The sequence below is a fragment of the Sorex fumeus genome, unplaced genomic scaffold, assembly GCF_029834395.1.
Source record: "Sorex fumeus unplaced genomic scaffold, SorFum_2.1 ptg000006l, whole genome shotgun sequence".
NCBI lineage: Eukaryota > Metazoa > Chordata > Mammalia > Eulipotyphla > Soricidae > Sorex > Sorex fumeus.
In genome coordinates, this window is record NW_026606063.1 from 65,625,949 (window position 1) to 65,645,904 (window position 19,956).

Here is a 19,956-nt window from a genome sequence, read left to right on the forward strand (position 1 = left end):
AATTAACAAGTAAGAACATTGACAGAATATAAGGAGTTAGCAAACATTTATACGCTTTGGTTTTACTAAAAAAATTAAAGGATGATTCACTAATGAGGAAAGACATAGCTTCATGCATTTATTAATAAATGATTTTTGTTTAAACACTCAGATTCACTATTTTTCATCTTACCTTTTCTTGGGAAGTTTTTGCATTTTTATGTAAGAGTAGCTCATCTAAAGTGATATGCTTTTCAGAATATCTGTCTCCTTGTGACTTGTGATACTTACATATATTCCTACATTTCTTTTGATGTATTTAGTCTATATTTCTTCCAGGGGAACTCCTCCTGTTTTTTGTGATAATTAACTGTCTTTTCACACACATTAGAATATTACATCTTTAATCACTTAGGAGAGATCACGGAATCCTAACCACTAGAACACAGCGGATAGGGCATTTGCTTTGAATTCGGCCAACCTGGTCGATTCCTCACCCCTCTCGGAGAGTCTGGCAAGCTACCGAGAGTATCTCGCCCACACAGCAAGTCTGGCAAGCTACCCATGATGTATTCAATATGCCAAACACAGTAACAACAAGTCTCACAATGGAGACATTACTGGGCCCACTCGAGCAAATTGATGAACAACTGGAGGACAGTGACAGTGACAATCCCTTAGGAGAGTTTTACTAAAAAATACAGTACCAGCTCATTCTCATTTGTTTTGTTTTTGTTTTGTGTCTGTTATTTATTTATTTATTTATTTGTTGTTAGCTTCTTACCTACAAAAAAAAACCTGCTGCCTAGGAAGCTTTCCTTGTCCTCCTTACATGGCTGTCCCCAGTATCTCTGAGAGTTTTTGAACCTAGACTACATGGCCCTGCATAGGGCCAGTGGTATATATGCAAATTTAATGTTCCATGTGACCTGCTTCCCTTCAAACCTTTTATCTGGTAGGTTTTTATTGTTTTTTTTATGGTTAGAAATTTATCTGGAAACTTTAGTGTGCAAAATAATACTCTAATAAGTCACCACTTAAACAATTCAGAAAAACCACAGCCAGAAGGTATGAAGAATTATCTTTGAAGTGAGGGTAGGTAGATAGGTGGCCCATAAAAGATTTTATATTTTAAAATGCTAAAATATTTGAAGTTTAAGTTTTCTCATTACAATCTTTTTCTTTGGGTAACTGCTGTATATGTGGTTGAAATTCTGAAATTATGCCAATTGAAATGAAAAATAACCAGAATTTTCTGCTCTATTCTTCTATGAAAAAAAATCTTATTACATATAGTTTTTTTCTTTCACTAGGTCATTGCAGCATTGACTCAATATCACTCACATGATTTAGATTAAATTACAATAATACAGGTCTCTTTTCTTTCTTTCCTCTCTCTCCTGAATATAACTCACTATGATTTTTCCTTGGCTGGCATTTGCTCCTTTGACTTCCCCCCATATTCAAGAGATGGTGTATGCTCCAAACACATAACATTATCGACTTTAAGGGCTGCAATTGATTGAATATTTTGACAAATATACCTCTCTAATTCCTGAAGCCATATGGACGTGCAGGATGCCATATGGAATAAAGTACGCTGCCTCATGAAATGATCCAAAACCATTTTTTTTTTATTAGCGGTTATTTCCTTGAACTGAAAACTGATTAGGTTTTGAATATTCTATCACTGGGGTAGTACTGTAGCCAACACTATATTCTTAGCATCATCTTTAGAGATGGAAATGTATTGCTGAAGTAGAAGTCCTTGATAGGGGTCAACACATTAAAAAAATACATAACAAGAAAAAGACTAGCTCTCTATTCTTTGCATATTTATCTGTAATCTTTCAGCCCAGAGCAAAAGAGCCCTCAATTAGCACCTAAACAATGAAGGAAATGGTATTATCTTGTGTGGGAAGAAATCTCAAGCAGTGGAATGATTGGTCAATTCTGAAGGTCAGTACTGTCAAGAACAAGTATTTCACCTAGCTCTGCTTGATTCTTCAGCTGGTTGCCTTTGGGATTGCAGAATGGATTTTCCAACATAGATGGAACATCTACTCATAGAAGTATACAGTTGAAACAGAAAAACATTATTTTTCTAACCAGTTCTTTTATGACAAGAAAACATTTTTTCAGAAATAATATTTCATAACTTACTCTGAGCCTTGACACATGTCTGCTTCAAAACTAAAGATGCCAAAATAAATGGGATTCCTGAGATTGGCCTATTGGCACTTGTGAGGAAGAAAGACAGAGACCCTGTATCAAACTGGTGTTTTCTTTGAAAGAAAGAGATAGGAAATATGGAGAGCTGAGCACAACAAGGCTTACTACACTCGTATATTTTAAAAGTTGACTTGGCCAGACCTTCTGACAAAATAACTGCTAGCTAAATTATTTTTCCTGGAGAAATAAAAAGAATTAGCTCCTCTGCTTACTGGAAAGTGATTGATTAAAACCTAAGAAATCTCGTCACATGCATTTTGTTTTTAAATTGACATATCCAGGATATTCTTAGTGATTCTTTCACAGAAAATGAAAGAGATATGGTGCTAGTTTCTCCTTTGTTACTACATGGTTGTAGGAATGATTTCCAATACCAAATATCTGTAATTATATCATGTGAAGCTTTTTGAACAAATGTTTTCTTTATATTAGTAAAGAGGGAAAGTAAATTTAAGAGCATCTGTCCGGCTCCTGAAACCAGTCAATGTTTGATAGACCAACCATAATTTTTTTTTCTTGGTACACATTAACTGTTGGGTCAGTGTGGTGACCTCTTAAACAGGATTCTGAACTTTAAATTTAATATTTAGCAAAAGTTTGCTGAGCTATGCCAGTGATAGAAATACTGGATTTGGCATGCTTGTGATACATGCTTCTTATCTGAGTCATCATATAAATTACAATAACCTGCAATCCTGAGGGATCAGTTTTTAGTTACAAGGTGAATTTTGAACTTGAATTCAGCTCTGCAATTCTGTGCTTCTAATTTGAAATCAAGTGCATAGAAGCTGCTTACTTGTCAAATGAAAGAAAAGCACAATGCCCAATCAAAACTCATAGATAATCACTTTAGTATGGTGACTCTAGCTTCTAAGGAAATAAGAGAAAAGGACTCAACCTTAGGTAAACTGTGCTCATAACCGAGAGATTCTTAACCGAGAGATTCCAATTCAAAATGAATTTTTCAAGGGACCAGAGAGAGAGTACAATGGTTAAGGCATTGGCTTTGCATGCAGCCACCCTGGATTCAATCCCTAGCATCCCAGATGATTCCCCAAGCACCACCAAGAGTGATTCCTGAGTGCAAAACCAGGAATAACCATTGATCACTGGCGTGTATGGCTCAAAAAACAAAATCTATGAAGAATTTTTCAATTTTTTTCCTTGAATACTAAAAATGTTTGTCTTTATAAATAAAACCTGATATTATGCTTGACTAACAAGTATCTTGTGATAAGATTTAGGCTAAAGGTGATATCTCAAAGGGTTGTAGCTTATGCTTTTAATATGTGAAGTCCCGAGTTAGATCCCTGGTATCACATGACCAACTGCTCCTTCCTTCTCTCAAGCACCACTGGTCTGATCTTCAGAAATGGCCCCTCGCTATTGAACATTGTAAAAGAGGTATAAAAATAAATAAATGTATTAATTTCAAGAGGCTTCTTTTAGAGCTAAGTTTACAAAAGTGAAAGCCAATAGAGTTTACATTGCCGTATCTAAAACTCAATTAAATTTCAACTTTTAAAATGTACAGTAATGAGCATTTTATATCAGTGCATAAGAGAGAGATTAGTGTTTACAATTATTTGTATGCCATTTGCTCTTATTTTTTGTTCACAATTCGTTTTGATGTAACTTCGTATTATGTATTAAAATTCTTTTATCCCATTAACACCCTTTCTTTCAGAAATCTGTAAATGAACATAATTAAGAAACATTTTTTAAAATTCTAGCTTCATTATGAATCTGCTGACTACACATGTCCCTTTTTTGTATTTATATAATTAATTATCATCTTTTAATATATACATTTTCAAATAATTTATTAATACTATTCAGGTTTTGACTTGTCTATTTTTTGTTCTCTGTAGTTAAAGGAAATGTGTTTTTGTTCCTCTCTCTCACCTTTTAATTTCTTGTAGCTTTGAAGCACTTGAGGACAGTGAAAGGGGGGACCACTTTTCTTCTTTGCTAGTAGAACATTGCATGACATTTCAAAAAACTTAAAAAAAATTACTACTAAATCAAATGCTTTATTATAGAAACAAACAATATGTATGTGGTCAAGATGTTAGGTATAACTTATTCATGGGGGCACTTTAGTGCCAAATCATATAATATAATATTGCTGTTTTTTAAATAGCACTTAAATTCTAATTTTGGTTAATGAGATTGATCATTTAGGTTTTTTTTTTTTACAGATGATTTGATAAAAATAATCCTTGTACATGAGCCAGGTTCTCTCTCTCTCTCTCTCTTTTTTTACTAGAAAAAATTTTGGGCCAGTAATAGACGTGAAACTGCATTTTGGCTAGGAAGATGAGACAGCAGCATTTGTTGAGTTCTGACAATTCAGCACCATAATATTCAGCACATGAAGACCATCTTCAATTGTCCAGAGTTACTGAGGAAGAGCCACAATTATAATTGTTTTATTAATAAAGTAGTTGATTTGGGTACTTCTACCTGACTAAAATCAATATTAAAAAAGAAAGAAGATGAAGAGAACTTGGCACCATTTCTCAAAGTGTTCCCACTTGAGTCTTTCTAAATGATTAAATTATTATGGAAAATTCATTTCATGCTTGTTTACTCTGAAAAATCTCTAACTGGATGTCTATAAAAAATAAAAATTTGGAATGGTCATGGTAATGACAAAAGCTGCAGATAGTTTTCCTGAATTGAAATTGTGTGTGTGTGTGTGTGTGTGTGTGTGTGTGTGTGTAGTAAGAGAAAGATAGACAAAGGATGTTGAGAAAAATGAAGGAAGAGGAGGAGGAGGAGAAGGAGGAGAAAGAGAAAGAGGAGGAGGAGGAGGAGATGAGTGAGAGAGAGAGAGAGCAGTAAAACTTTACACATATTTTCTGATTCGAGGGTATCAAACTTCAAGATAGTTGTTAGACAAGATTCTAAAGTCAACCTCATCCACATCCAACTGGAATCCTTGTTTAAAATACAAAAGAATTATATCCATGATGAAGCAAGAGCCTTGACTTTATATATATATATATATATATATATATATATATATGTGTGTGTATGAAGCACATGAAGATATATATATACATATATATTCAAGTTTCTTGCTTCATCATATATATAGTTATGCATACATACATATGTGTATATATATATATACTGCCTCAAAAAATCCCATTTTTAATGTAAAATGTTATTTCTATAAAGTCCTGGATGGAGTTTATACTAGCATTTCTTATTTTCGCCATTCCTTTCACAAATATTCATTGAAAACTAAAACATAGCATGTGCCAGACACTCTAATGCCTTAATTGGGGAGCACAAATGAGTATAAAATTAAGAAATAGATATCAGATATTGGAAAATCATACAAAAGAAAACATAAGGTCAAAGAGTTGTACAGTGGGTAGGGAGTTTGCCTTGCAAGAGATCAACCTGGGTGTGTCCCCAAACTACCTGTGGTACCCAAAGACCAGTGAAGAGTAATCCCTGAGCATAGGATCATAAGTAAGTCCTGAGTGCTAAGGGGTATGCCACCCAAACATCCATATAATTTCTGTGGTCTGCAGAAGATTTAATACAAATGTTAAACAAATGAGAATCAGATATGAGATAAAGTGCATGTGATTAATTGTTTTTCTGCAGTGTCTATCAGCTGTAATTTGTGAGTTTAACTTTGGTCAAGGTGATAAAAAGATGACTATAAACTCAGTCTTTTGTGGTCAAAGTAAACAAGCCATTGGAATTTCTGGGCAAAAGGTTTTGCTAAGAAAACCCAAGATCTGACACAGGGCCCAAAGACTAAATATAAAAACCTTGCTGCATTTAAAAACAGCAAATTTATTCCTATGCAGTGAAGGTTATACTTCGGGAAAAGTGTTACAGAGATTTAAATTAAAAAGTCAAACAATAAAATGCAGTTTGGGAACAGTGGAACTTCTAAGTTCTGAAAGGTTTGCCTATAATTCTGAATATGATCATGAGCTACAGGGGGCGTTTGAGTAGAAGAATGAGTTGTGAATTTAAAATCATTCTCACTTTACTGAGGGAAAGGAATTATAGAGGAACAAAGGGGAGGAGAAAGTCAATTACAAGGCTATTGCTCATTACTAAAGTAAAAAATAACTGTTCTATATGTGTTTTTAAAATGTGATTGAGGAAACATATTCGGGATATATGCTGAAGGTATATCCTGACTTGCTGATTAATTGAATATGGAGAAATGTGTTTAGACAGTTCATGATTTAGAGACTTTGGTTTGAGAATTTTCTTTTGCAGCAGTTAATTACTTTGAAAAAAGCTGAGAGAAAATCAGGGGTGGGGGGAGGGCTGAAGAGTAGGGCACCCTTAGATAAAGGTAAGATCCAAATTGGATATTATAATAAATAGTTCAAGTAGGGTGTTAGATATGCAGAATTAAAGGCATAATTTCAAAGCAGAATTTTAAGTTTGGAAGTTCTAGTATTTAAAAACGGCAGTATATTTAGGCAACAAGTGGTACTTCTTCAGAAGTTTGAATTCATTCAGGGAGGGAAAAAATCAGAGTGTCCCATCCTAGTACAAGCTAGAACAGAGAAATGGTCCAAAGTGCCCATAGCTAAGGTGATCAAGAGGAACTTGTTGATTCCCATAATCAGAGCTCTGAAAACAGAAACAAGAAGCATGGTTGAGGTGGATTAAAACAAAATTCAGTGAGAAAACCATGAATTATTGGGTCAGAGATAGCATAGTTGGCAGAGCCTCTGCCTTGCATATGGCTCACCCAGATGGTCCCTAGAGTCCTTCCATTAGGGATCCCTGAACACAGAACATGGCTTAGAAAAAGTTCTAAGCATGGCCAGCTGTGGGCCCAAAACAAAAATAATTAAACTGATGAGGCATGTAGATAATTTCTTGTGAATTTAGGGAGATTTTTAAGCTGAATTTTTAAATTTTAAGTTAATAGGTACAGATACCTATTAGGTACAGATACCTGGATTAGGTACAAGATACCTGAGAGAAGATGATTCTTTTCTCTTTTTTTTCTGAAAGTTTAAACATTATTGTAGATATGGTTGCAATATGTCAGGAATTAACAACATTGCAACAAACTGGAACATACTTCTCAGTACCTTACTTTCAAAGAGAGTCATATGTGCATGAGATGAGAAAAGTCACTGCAGAGTTTACCAAGAATGATCCCAGCATGTCTTCATCGAAGAATCAGTTGCCCACTACGGCTACACAACATTTCAGAGATGTCACTATAAATGACGGAGACTGTCATTCAGAGGAATGCCACTCAAGGAACAGTTAGTGCTTCTGTCACCTGAAGACAAACTAAGCTCATGGTTGTTTTCAAGTTATATATAAGCTTCGAACAATTCAGCCAATAGAACAGTTTTCTGTTTTCATTAATACATTCATTCGTTCACTATGTATTGAGAACCTATTATGTGTTGTTTGCTAAATGCTAAAGCAAAATAAATTTAAAAAATACATGGCTCATGTGTCCTTTAATACATTTCATTTTATTGATGAAGTTTGGACTCAATGTTAAAATATTCATGCCTGCACATAGCACAGCGGGTAGGGCGTTCGCCTTACACGCGGCCAACATGGCCGACCCGAGTTCGATTCCTCCGCCCCTCTCGGAGAGCCCGGCAAGCTACCGAGAGTATTCCATATGCCAGACACAGTAACAACAAAGTCTCCAATGGAGACGTTACTGGGCCCGCTCGAGCAAATCGATGATCAACGGGAGGGCCTTTACCTTTACCTTTTGCCTGCACACATTATTTCGGAAGAAATCTGTAGAAACATGTCCTAAAATTGTAAAGATATGTGTTGCTTTAATTGATTAAATCTTTCACTGTCACTGTCCTCCCATTGTTCATCGATTTGCTCATGCGGGCCCAGTAATGTCTCCTTTTTGAGACTTGTTGTTACTATGTTTGGCATATTGAATACGTCACGGGTAGCTTGCCAGGCTTTGCTGTGCGGGCAAGGTACTCTCGGTAGTTTGCTGGGCTCTCCAAGAGGGACAGAGGAATATGAACTTGGGTCAGCTGCGTGCAAGGCAAATGCCTTACCTACTATGCTATGGCTCTGGCCCAGGCTGAAGGTATAAGTGATTAATATCTTTGACTTGTGATGACATTTGTTAACTGTTTTTCAAAAGAATTTTTTTGAAAGTAAATAAACAACAGGACTTCTTTCGTCCCCTCAAGTGCTCTAGTGGGATATATTCAAATTTTCTCCTTGGATCCAAACTAAAGTTATATATTACCCTTGTGTTCTAGTGATTGCTTTCTTTCTTTCTATTGTTGTTTTGAGGGCTTGTTATTTAGGGGTGTGTAAGCAGAAGCTTGCTCCTGGCTCTGTACTTAGGAATCACTCCTGTCAGTGCCAGGAGAACTATATGTGGTGTCAGAAAACCAACTAAGGTCATTCAAGTGCAGGTAAGTGTTTTACTCCGATATTATTTTTGCTGTCTCCCTTCTTCCTTGGTTGTGTCCACTAAGGTAGACATGAATAACTTCATGATCACAAAGACATACCCTCTTAATTCCAGCATATGGGAGAACAGAAAATTTGTAAACTAATGGTTGATACTCAGGGGGGAGAAAAGAAAAAAAGAAAAATATACAGGGATAAAATAAAAGTACTATGTGTGTACAGCATCAACCATAAACCCTCACACAAAATAGAAATTCTTGAAATCTAAGATACATGTATATGCAAATTATTGCTAACATTTTAGTTCTTGCCTTGGGTAATGAATTCATGTATACTCATGAATCATGTATGCATCTTATAGTATAAGAAAAAGAAAAAAAGAGTATGATTTAAATGAACGGCAACCTTGTAAGTATAAATTACATGAAAGGCAACCTTTTGTAGACCATGGTTGATAGGAATATTTCAAATTTAAAATTGTTAATCTAATACTTTTCACTAATTTCTAAAATTGAGATATTTTATATATTAAGAGCATTACATTAACATTTTAGGATATCTATGCACTGTGCTTGGGTGATTATATATTATCTAAAGCACAGTACACACCTAGAGTGTAGTTTGATATTACTGATTTGAATAAATTAAAATTTTTTTAATTTTATATTTGCCAGCCTCTTGTCATGTAGTCATATTTAAATGCTACCATGAAACCAAGAGTTGTTCTAGGAGTAGGTATATCAGCTCTTGCCTGGCAGGTTATTGAGGGTAAATCTCACCAGCTGCAATATACATCAGTGGCTTTCTTATTGGAATAATTAAAATTATTTTTCTATTTTGTGAAAATTTTCTATTTTCTATTTTTCAATTCAAATGTCATCTTGAAACTTATATAAATTAGTTCCTAAATCTGTGTAATTAGGCACATGAAAGCTGCACCACAAAATAGGAGATTGGGGAGTTCCTCTAGTAAAATTACCCTGTTCTTGGCCCCACTTGGAAGAATTTTCTCTCTCTCTCCATTTATTTCAGCCACCATATAAGATTCATGGAAAGTTGATACTCAGTGTAACACAACCATGCTGCCTTTCCTGACTGTAAAAATACAGAAATGAACTAACTTAATTCCAGATGCAAATAGCCACTATTCTAAAACTCTCAGACATCTATCAGTTTAACCCTTTCCCCCTAGACTTTATTATCCCCCAAAAAAGAATAAAGCCGCTTGAGCCAACATCAGAAGCTCAAAGACTTGTAGTCCTCATGAACTGTCTGACTGATCAGTTTATACTTGGGGACTATATTTCTAGACTACTGACATTCAAACTGGATGATAGTGAGAGCAAATCTTTGTATTAAATTCAGTGCATACTCTCATGCTATTGTTTGGTTTTTAATTTTAGTAAAAGCAATTAGATAAGGGTTAATAGTCATGCTCTCTCCCTGAAGTCCACTTAAGTCCCTGGACTTAACAACTACAACATTTTTTTAGATTAAATAAGTCTCCTGAATTTGGGAGATAGTACCACAGGTATGTTGCTTGTTTGGTACATAGTCGTCCCTGATTCAATCTCCAGGAGCACATTTGTTCTGAGCACCACCAGGGGTGATCCCTACACAAAAAGTCAGGAATAAATCCTGAGTACTGCTGGGTGTTGCCCCAAAAGTAAAAAATCTCATGTACTTTATATTACGTAAATGCATCTCTTGAAATCACTAACTACGTTATACATGTTTCTTACATAATATTCCATTTTATAGTATTATTGATACTTTCTGTACAAAATTTTTGTTCACTTAAATAGAAGTAGTGAACTAAGGTATGATGCATAAATTTAAATCCAGTCTTTATTGTTTACATTTTCCTTTATAACAGAGGAGCAAGGTCACAAAATAAAAGGTAATTCTGAAATGTGAGTTCTTCATAAGAGATTATTTTTACACATTAGGACTTTCTATTTGACTGCATGCTTTGTAGGCAATTTTCCTACTCCTGTTGAATTAATTTAATAATGTCATTGCTTGAAATAGTCAGAATATAGAAAAATGTCAATGATTTTTTTTAAATGTCACCTTGTCTATATAGAGAATGACATTTTTTAAAGAAAAAGAAACAAAAAATAGAGCATTTGTATTAAAATATTCTCTGAGAAGTCACGTAGGAATCTGTGATACTCCACTGGTAGAAGCTAATTGATCTTCAAGTGTTGGTTCTCCTCATCCAAATGATCTGGAGGATGTTGGGTCATCAAAACCTTTAATGGGTTTTTTTTTTTTGATTTGAGAATAATGGGATAAGTAAAACCCTTCCAGATTGAACTCGTTTATACTTAAAACTTTCTCATTTTGCCAAGGGACAAAAAACCTAAAGTCTATCGAAGGCAAACAAATCTTTCCATCTCTAAGGAACTGAAAGGAAAAGGTAATTTTGCCCTTTTTGGTTCATCTTACTGAATCCATAAGTTTGAAAGAGGATTAGCAAAGAGTAGAAATGTTTCTTTCTCTGCAAACACATTTGAGATTCAGAAAAGTGAAAGCTCCAGATCAAAAATATATTATGACTCAAGCTCCTAAACATGCTAAGGACATTAAAAGAAATATGTAGTCTGCACATAAAAATAGAAATATAATCCTTGATAACTAGTAAGATTCTTTTTTTTTAATGAACTAAACCATATATGCTGCTGTGAATTACACAAATGCTAAATTAAGTGAACATTTTAAATGCTTTTGTATCCATATGCTAATGTATAAGAAGAAATAATGAGTGGAAAGCAAAGTAATCAACTGCTAAAGTGTGTGGGGTGGGGGATGAAAGGGAAAAAAACACATCAAAACCACAATAACAATAGGTAACACATTTGTCAGATATGCCTTTGAGTATTTTGTTTGGTCTTTTCAGCTCTTTCCATTTAAGTATCACCCTGAACCTAATTTTAGTAAGGTTCCAGAAACTAAATATATTGTCAGGAATAGAATAGGAATGGAGTAATAACTGAAATCCAGAGTTGAAGTGGTAATCAAAATTCTGTTATGATAGGAAAAACAATGTGCTCATAGACTCCTTATATTCCAGATTTCATTTGATCTCCGCTGAATTGCTACTTTACCACAGGGTTGGAAGATGAAGGGATATATTGAAAAACCAAATGTAGTCAAGGAAAAATGACTGCACCTTATATCTGAGCCAATAGAAGAGTGGGAAATAGCAAGGCAGAAGATAGATACTGTCTATAGTCAGTTGAGGAAAACTAGACATAGTCATAAAGGATACTGTGAAACACCCAATACATGATGAATAACAGTAAAATTTTACATAATAGTTAATGAATAGAATTACCACTGCATACATAAGGAACACCCAGATATCAGGATTGTCATTAAAATAAAAATACTGAAGCTCTATGCGGGTTACCTTTGTACATCAGAAACGTTGCCATAATTATTGTTCTAAATTCTCTGACAAATCAAGCATTTTCTACTAATAACTTTCACTGGAATCAACTTGAAAGTGTCACCCCTGATTTCAAAATGACATGTTATTTTAGTGTAGGAGAGAAAATGAAAACTAATAAATAGTATCTTGTAAAGCAGTCACTTTAATGGAAAAGAAGGTTTTATCATTGTATGAGTTAATTTTGAACACTGGTAATCTCTAATTTCTGTAAAGTTTAATCTTCTATTTGTATCAGATAGATTTTTTTGTCTAAAAATAATAAGAATACCAAGGAGAGTGAGTTTAACAACCAAGAGCTTATCTCTCTTCACAGTAATAAGCCCAGCAGAAAGTAGGACTGGAAGTTTTGGACTTCAAGATACCAACAGGGACCAGAAAGGAAAATAAAATACATCTCCAGAATCATATCCATGTTCAAGGTAAGATAAGAAAATGAAATGATTCATTCCCAAGAATTTTGTCTTTATATGTAGGAGAAAAAGCTCTTCTCCCCATCACCACCTTGCAGTCACTTGTCCAGCCCATTGGTAGGTTTCCTAGCTACACCCCATCCTTAAAAGGGATCCCACTGACGTCTGACTACAATGGTCACAAGCTCACATAGGACGACTCAATGGCTAATGAGAAGGCGTATGTAATTGAGATATATAAGGAAAAATTTCTGTGTTTCCCTGCAAGGTCTGCTTAGCATGATTTGAAATGATCTCAGTGAGAAACTGGGAAAAAAATCGCCATTTGTAAGAATGCCCAAAGGCAAGCAAGGATCAATGATGCCAATCAATCACCAAATGTCTGCATGGTAGCAACAGAATTTTCATTTCATAAAGTATAATAATTTGATTGTAATAATTGTACATTTCTTGTATTCTGAAGAGAATAGAAGAAAAAAAAACACTTTAAGACAGCTATAGTTACTGTAATACATAAAACCAAAACTGGAAACACATAGGAGTAGTTAATACTAATATGTACTTAAACTAATTGTTATATTTCTTTTAAAACTAAAGCATGTAACTCCATATTTATAGTAAAATATAAGCTTTCTTCATTGTCATCAGTATTTCATCATTATTTCTAGCGAATATGAACTATATAGCAAAATATTTTAAGACAAAATTCTAGAAGGCAATGTTTAAACATAGTCATTGATATATAATGAAATCTTAAATCCTAAAAGGTAGTTATAATTAAATCAGGGAGAGGAGAAAGAGACCCCCATTGTTAGGTTGCATTTGTTATATACTTTGGTAAGCAGCATTATTTAATGTTTTAAAGGTTTGATTAATACTTTATTATCTCTACTAAAAACAACTAATGATAATGTCAAAAATAAATGGTAAGAAAAAAAGGAATATTTCAAATAGGCTGGGTTAAAACAAAAGTGTTACAACTTAATCATTTTCAACTTAATCATTCCCACTCTGTGACATTAATAATGTATTAGAAGCTGTAGCCTCGGGGGGGGGGGAGTTCAATATGTGTAATTTATCTTGTGGAATCAGTGCTGATGGTCAGTTAACCTAATATGTCCTGAGTTACTCAGTTTATTAGAAGATAATTTAGTAGCTTCCCAGCAATTGGCTCTCTAGAAATTTTATCACTGGACATTCTCCATGTGAACTTGTATGAGAAGAGGTGGGGGCAGAGATTAAATACTGGAGTGTGCTCAGGTAGTTCTTATATAAATAGTCAGTGGCAATGCCAGATGTTCCCCTATAACAGCATTCCAAGAATGCACAATTATGGGACTCTGTTAGGGCAGTATGTTTTCATTCTTTATCCAAAAACATCTCATTCTTTCAAGACCAAAGCTGACTTGTTTTTATAACTTGAGAGCCTTCAGCTTCACAGAATTCCATGTGGTATCTATTCTGGGCATCAATCAGAAACTGTTGTGATTTAGAACTTGTATGTATATCAGATTGAATTTTTATTAGAGTATCAAATAAAAAGGTGGGGGCAATGGGGAGGCAAGAGGGGAGAGTGGGAGCTACCAATTTTACTGATGGACTTTGTAGCAGACAAAATAATATCTCAGCAGAAGGAGAAACTCAACCTAAAAAAACATTAAAACAAACTAGAGATTAAATTCATAAAAAACAAATAAATAGAAAAACATGATATTACCTTTTTACCTTGGAAATGAATTAGCTTTCAAGGCATCCTATTACCAAGAAAACTGACCTAATTGGGAAATGTGTGACTTTCATTCCATAGTGCCAGAATAAATCTTAGTGAACAGTTATCAGAAGGAATAGCTTCCTAGATGGCCATTGTGATAAGGACAATAAAGTATCAGAAATCACAGTTTATTTTTTATTTCTTAGTTGTAACTAAATGATCATTGCAAAGAACAGGGCAACCTATTATGAAGTGGGTTATTTAGGATGAGTTTTACCCAAACTGAAGAAAGCATTTGTCTTCTTCAGTTCTGAGTTGTGTAGGTGAACAGAGATCCCTTTTCTTCTGGCATAGAGCTGTATGACAAGCTATGAATTCTTCCACTCCTTCCTCTCTTACACTTCAGTGCTAAGGAAGTGATAGATTCTGGCAACTCAACTGGGAAGTTCTTCTTCTTCTTCTTAGTAGTAGTAGTAGTAGTAGTAGTAGTAGTAGTAGTAGTATTGATTTTGGGGTCACACCCGGTGATGCACAGGCATTACTCACGCATTCAGGAATTTCTCCTGTTGGTGCTCAGGGGACCATATGGGATGCTGGGAATCGAACCCGGGTCAGCCACGTGCAAAGCAAATGCCCTACTCGCTGTGCTATTGCTCCAGCCCCTCAAATGGGAAGTTATCGATTGGATTTTTTTCTCAATTCTTGAGACACATCATTCACATGTTAAGTTGGTTTAGAGATACAACACTACAACCTGACATCTGTTTATAATTGATTACTACCACAAGTCTATTTTGCATCCATCACCATACAATTCTTCCTTCCATTGTTTTCCCACCATCCGATCCCCTTCCCCTTTGGTAACTACCAATCTAATCTCTCTACAGGAATTTGTTTGAACATGTAGATTCTCTTAATTTCAAAAACTATGAAATTTCATTGTTTTAAGTGAAGGTGTCAGGGAAATCATAGTTACCAAATCATGAAACTTCTCTTTCTCTGGGATGAATCCATCACTTCTCTTCCCACTACAGATCATCTGTCTTGTTTTTAAAGGTCAGATATAGGTCTGCATGCATTTGCACTTTCAACTTATGTCACTCTTGAATGAAGTGCTCATGATGTTGAACATATATATATATATATATAGAGAGAGAGAGAGAGAGAGAGAGAGACAGAGAGAGAGAGAGCACTGTAGCACTGTCCTCCCATTGTTCATCAATTTGCTTGAGTGGGCACTAATAATGTCTCCGTTGTGAGACTTGTTGCTACTGTTTTTGGCATATCGAATATGCCATGGGGAGCTTGCCAGGCTCTGCTGTGTGGGCGGGATACTCTCGGTAGCTTGCTGGGCTCTCCAAGAGGGGTGGAGGAATCGAACTTGGGTTAGCCATGTGCAAGGCAAACATCCTACCCACTTTGCTATCACTCCAGCAATATACATAAATTGGTTTTATATATAGATATATAAAATTGATTATCTATCTATACATAGATAATCAATTTTTATTTAAGCAGAACATGTTTAAATATATTTAATATGCATAACCACTATTTTTAAGATTGAGAAGCTCTCTTGGAATTGTCTTTTCATTCATTTCAATAAGACACTTTGTGCCATTTTCTCTCAGAAAAGAAAGAAATGAAAGAAGATGAAGCAACAAAGCAGAATGCAGTAAAGCAAGTAGTTATATAAGAGAATGAATATAAAGGAACAGGAGAGAAACGTGAGCAGTACAAACAAACAAACAAACACAAAATACAAGAGCTGATTCAGTGAAGAATTGAATCAAAGGGAGCAGCTGAGAATGACACTGCACAGCAGATACTCTTTCATGTGTAAGAATCTTGCCAGTGAACTTTGCAAGAGTCTCTAAAGTAAGAACAGAGAAATAAATGCCCATCAGAAACCAGACACAAGGAAAACACTTTTTTAATCCAGGAAAAGAAAAAAATTATATGTTGAACATGCACCGACAGTGTATAGTGCCAACTGCGTTCATCTCTCAAATCGAAACCATGCTTGCTTGGACTCTGCAGATAAAACAAAGCTGTTTGAAGATAATTATGTCTAATCCATCTGTAGCTTCCTTGTAGGTGTTTAAGGAAGTGAATTCAATATTCCATAGGAGAATTTTCTCTAATATTTTTGGTCAGTAGTGTTGTTAATCATTTCAAAAACACTGGCCATGGAGGAAAGAACCTAACAGTGGCTGGATTTTTATGATGTTTGAATCCTTGGTTCATGGCTTCTTTTTCCTCAAAGCTGAGATCTAAAAGATGTCTTGTCTCTTCGTTGTAACTGTACTTTTGTTGTGGACACTTTGCATTGAAACATTTGCATCTTATTTATAATCAACAAGGTTATGGTTTTCCTTTCTGTTTCCTTTTTTCTTTTTTGCCATATTTGGCAAGAGAGGATTGGCAAGACATTTTCCTTTCAGCATACTTCCCTACTCAAGGACTTGATTAGCACATTTTTGCCAATAAAACAGGAAACATTTAGTTTTTAATAATCAGTATTTCTTGCTATATCAGCATGCATTTTCAAAGACTGAAATATTTAAAAACCGCACTTAATAGCACAGGATGCCACATATTAACTTTGGGGCAAATATAGCTTTTAGAATTATGTTTAGAAAAGCAGCCCCCTGTAAATATAAGGTGGTATGGCGCCATATGGAGACTGGGTTTCTGACATATGGCTTGAATTAACAAGTTTAAAACTGTTAGGATCAGTTTTTCTTTCACTGAAGGCAAAACCACAAGATTCAGAAGTGAAATATGCTTCAGTCACTGATACAAAGGCTCACCGAACGCGGGTCCTCATGGGCTGGATTTTTTTGTTGGCAGTATGTGCAAGTTATCAATAGAAAGACAAGTTGTAACATGATAAGGAATCACAAGGCTGTAAGGCTTAAAATTTCACTTCCAATAGTGCTTATGTGGGCCTACACCACACACACACTAGCAATGGACATTGCCTCTTTGAAAGTCTCTTTTGAATGATGATTATTACATCTTCAAAATAAATGTTGTTCCTGTGTTGATATAAAAGATATTTGAAAAGACAAACATGAGTGACAGATAGAAAATGGCTCAGGGCGCAGTATCTTCTGATGTTTCATAATTGAACCTTAGCAGGAGGAATTGAACAGCAAAAGTTCAAAGATCCAGGGTCCACATTACACAAATGCTGTTTCATTTAATCAATCCTGTCTTTGAAGTGTAGTCTTTCTGAGCCACCTGTAGCTTTAAAATTTAAAGTCATAGAAGAGCTTTAGTGAAGATGGTAAGAAAAGCAAGCAGTAAAATAAACTGTTGGACAATAATATTTTTTTAAAAACAAGATGGGAAGGAAGGCAATTTTCATATCCATTTTTTTCATTGCTCTTTGATTTTTTTACAGTGAGCTGAACTCTCCCAAGTTGTGAAGAAAATCAGTCCTACATCCAGACTGTCACGGGCTTATTTTCATCCTTGGAAATGTGTTTGTTTGTTTGTGCTTCAGCATCTAAACTATAATTATTCCAAGCTTTGACATATCCCATCAGTGTTAAGTTGAGCCAGCTAATCTGATTCCATTCCTGTATTTTGAAAGTCTCTGTATGAAGACAATTATAAATGTCTCTCTCATGGAAAACTGACAATACCATTGGAATTTAAGACTTGACCTAAGTAGCATCAAATAAATTTGTAGCTGGAATAGGAAACCCCTATAAAGAACATTCTACTACCTAGGGTAAAAAGTTGTAATAGCAGTGTATGGAAATTCTATAGCTTGCAAAGCACTAGCATATACACTCTCACCACTTAAAACTATAAGGTGATTCAGGGAGGTGGTGGGTCTTCCTCCTTTCTTCTTCCCAGTCTATGGAAATGAGCATTTCAAAGAAAATTTGAGGGAATTTAGGGTCTCCTGTGGAGGGATAGAGTTCACTGCATTGTGGGATTAAAGGTATGGGACACTATATACCTGAATCTCATAGTAAACAACTTTGTAAAACATGATATCTAAATATATTTTTAAAAATACACAAGCAAAATAGTGCTATTAAAATCAAATTGAGACTTAAAAGACTACAGTGATTTGCCTAATAATGGCACTGTGCACAAGAAGGAAAGCTTGAGTTTGAGACTTAAACTTTACATTCAGAGTTCTTTTCCCAACTGACTTTTTCCTCACAGGCCTATGTGTCCTGAATGAAAGGAAACTCCTTCCTTGCTAGGTGGTACAAACTGGGAGTAGGAGCAGGAACACACATTTCAGGCCTTGTTATCTGGTCCTAGGTAGGAAATTGTGGCTTTTTTGCCTCTGTTATTTGTTTCTATTGGCAGAGGGTAGCACAGCGCTAGGAGAGGATGGCAAGAGCAGAAGCAACAACCTGGCATGTGGTCATAGGAACACCTGGAGCTTAGGGGTCTGATGTATTCATCAGTGCACATTAAACAAATTCTTTCAGCTACATTTATTTTCCCACTGTAAACACATACAGCCATCTTCTGTAGAAGTGTAAAAATAGGTTAACTTCTCTGATACCTATGCCCCTTTTCTCTTTATTACCAACTGGGTGAGATAGAATTTCTTCCTGATCCTCTTGATTCCAAGATACTTGCTCTTACATAAGTTATATTGAGATGTATGTAAACTTGTAATGAATCTGGTATGGATTATTACTTTTTTTTCCTAAACATTATTTCTGCACTTACTTGACATGTTTGACTAGGTTAAGAAATGTCACTTCATCATCCAGATTGTAAAACCAAGAGTGGATCACAAGAACAGAGAACAACCTTAGGAACGACTATAAATGAGAAAGCTGAGGTTTAGAACATTCAATCACTAGTCAAACAAAAAGAAAAAGTCACAGACTACAGGAACTAGGGGTGGGTCTTCTCTATCCACAACTCTTTTTCAGCCAAATCATATTGCCTGAAATATTCTTTTTTAAAACTAATTTTAAAAACAGTGTTTGGGGCATTTCAGTCAATCAGACTATACATCGGGCATTCTTTATTTGTAAAGTAATCACCACCTGAGCTGCCATTCATTGACTGCTTGTTTGTCATTTCTACTCTAGGACACCAAAGATGGTGATGTTCTGGTTAAGCAACAGGTCTCTCTCTCTCTCTCTCTCTCTCTCTCTCTCTCTCTCTCTCTCTCTCTCTCTCTCTCTTTCCCTCTTGCTCGCTCTCACTGTGTGTGTGTGTATGTGTGTGTGTGTGTGTGTGTGTCTAAGGAGGAAAACTAATTTTTCACTTAACTACTTTACCATTAATTATTCCAGGGAGTATCCTGGAAATGGACTCAGCAAAGCACCATGGCCAGGAACTCTGATTTATAAATTCTCTGTCTATATCCCTGAAGCCTATAACAGAGACTTGCTGAGCCTGACTGCTCAAAAATAACGGAGGGCCTGCCTCATGAAAGCTAAGAAGATTTTCAGAAAATTTCTTGCTGCCTCTTTCTTCCCGAGAATGTTCATTTTCCCCATCTTGTGTCTTCTGGTTAATTAATATTGCTCAAATTCTGTTTTCACTTAAACTTTAAGTGGAAGAAAGCATAAAGGGTTTTTCAGGTGAAAATTTAAAAGCAGATTGCAGAAAAACGGCATTATCATAATGAGACTCTGGAGTTTAGGAACATTGTAAAAACAATGAAATTTTGCTTCTTTTTTTTCCATATTCTTAAGAAAAAAAAAGAACACTAAATGACATCATTCATTCCTCCTTTTGGGATGCAGGTCAAG